Source organism: Miscanthus floridulus, chromosome 18 (assembly GCF_019320115.1).
Source record: "Miscanthus floridulus cultivar M001 chromosome 18, ASM1932011v1, whole genome shotgun sequence".
In the NCBI taxonomy this organism is placed as follows: Eukaryota; Viridiplantae; Streptophyta; class Magnoliopsida; order Poales; family Poaceae; genus Miscanthus; species Miscanthus floridulus.
In genome coordinates this window covers 53,229,793-53,231,875 of record NC_089597.1, presented here as the reverse complement: position 1 = coordinate 53,231,875, position 2,083 = coordinate 53,229,793, and the positions used below count along the sequence as shown (strand labels likewise).

The 2,083-nt window shown below is 38.3% G+C and overlaps 1 non-coding gene across 1 annotated transcript; it reads left to right on the top strand.

The window, feature by feature from the left end:
• Positions 1-1,359: 1,359 nt before the first annotated feature.
• On the top strand, positions 1,360-1,468 carry LOC136524884 (small nucleolar RNA R71). The gene has a single exon (XR_010776235.1). It is a non-coding gene; the product is annotated as a small nucleolar RNA R71 (small nucleolar RNA).
• The last annotated feature ends 615 nt before the right edge of the window (positions 1,469-2,083 follow it).

Sequence of the window (2,083 nt, the reverse complement as noted above, 5' to 3'; positions counted from 1 at the left end):
GGTGATGACATAAGAGTTGTACTTTTCATAGGATTTCCAAAATGTTAAAAACACATCTTTTGGGGGTCTATAACTCCAGATATGGCTGTCCTAATTTAATGTTTGAATCTGTCCAAGTCTAGAGAGAAATGCTTGTTGTAATGTTTGGCCTTGTTGGTTGTTAAATCATCTTAATATGATAATAAGTTATAGATAACTTAATAAGGTTTCTAGAATGTTAAGGTCCATGTTTGTTGGATGATTAGAACTCCAGTTATGCATTTTTGAAGTTCATGTCAGTTTTCTATCCTAATTTGTGCAGATCTGCTTATTAGTGTTTTTCAACCTTGTTAACCTTTGAATCAGCTCTATGTGTAAATAACAGAGTTGTAGAAAATTTCCTAATATTTTCATAAAGTCTAGGATCACCTTTGTTTGATGCCTATAACTCCAGTTATGGTTGAAATAAGTGCCTTCTGTGTCGTTGTCTAGATTCTGGGTATGTGCTAAGTTAATTGCTTTAGCTTACTCTTGTTTGGCTAAACATGTTTAGTTAGGTCTTCCTGGATCACTCTTCTTTTTAGGCAAGGTATAATCTATCCACCTTCCCATCAATGGTTGTATACAGTAGTATGCTTCATTGTGAATATCGACAAGATTTGTGGTTTCTAGATCTTCCGGTTGCCTCGGAATCTTACCTTTGTCAGTTGGAGGAACAGCAGCCGCTAGCTAAGCTATTTGTTATTCTATCATTTTATTAAAGCTATGCTAGTTCTTAATGGCAGATGAGAGGTTATCCATTCTATTATTTATATTTTCTAAAACTCTATCATTGGAAGCTAGTTTTTTAGATAAGCCCACCATTATTTTAGCTTGGCCAGAAATTAATTCTCTCAAGGGTGGTTGATTGAAATTATTACCTTGAGGATTACCTTGGTAGTTTAACCTTTGTTGCTGATTCCATCCTTGATTCTATTGAGGATGAAAGTAGTTGTTGTTGATGAAGTTCACATCTCATGAATATTAGGGCAGCTATTCCGTGAATGCCCAGTGTTTCCACACTCTTCACATGTCATGCAGGAATCATAAATGTGCATGACTTCTTGTTTCTCATTGGTTCGATCTTTGAGCTTCTTTATCTGTAGGTCCATCTTGGCAGATAGCATGTCTACCTCCTTGAGTTGATGCATACCTCCACCTCTCTTGTGGGTTTGAAGACGTTCTTCATTCCAGCCTTGGTTGGAGGCCATCTTCTCCACAAGAGCTGTTGCAGCTTGTATGGTGAGTGATAGGAATGCACCTCTAGCAGCAGCATCCATAGTCTCATGGGTAATGTTGGTCAACCCATGGTAGAAAATATGCATGAGTAGCCAATTCTCCATCCCATGATGAGGGCATTCTGATATATAGTCTTGGAAGCGTTCCCATGCCTAAGGGATAGATTCATCATGTTGCTGTTGAAAGATTGAAATTCTTTCACGTAGAGCATTGGTCTTGCCCGTGGGAAAGAACTTGGCTAGGAAGGCAGTGGAGCAGTTATCACATGTGGTATTTCTATCTTTGTTAGCGTGGAACCATTGCTTCGCCTTTTCCAAGAGTGAGAATGGGAAGAGGTGCAGTAGTATGGCATCTTTGGTCACTCCTTTGATGGTGAAAGTGCTGTAGATCTCTAGAAAATGTTGGAGATGAGCACTCGCATTTTCATGTGCCTTTCCACAAAACTGGCTTGCTTGCACCATATTGATGAGAGCTGGCTTGAGCTCAAATCCATTATCTCCAACATCGATTGTTGGTCCAGTACGGATGTTGGCTGTAGTTGGAGTAGAGAATTTGTGAAGAATCTTGTTGGCCATGGCTTCAAATTCTGGTGTTAAGCTTCGCCTTATTTGGTTGTCTTCTGACTCTAAAGCTAAAACTTTCTTGAGTTTAGCCTTATTTCTTTTAAGTAATGCTTCTAGATCATCAATGTAGTTTGTTAGAAGGTAAACCAGTCATACATTACACTACATAAGATACAAAAGTAGATGAAACAAGGGTAAACCTATTTGAGCAGAGGTCAATGGTTTATCTCGATCACATCAATAAGTATAAGTTTATCAATATT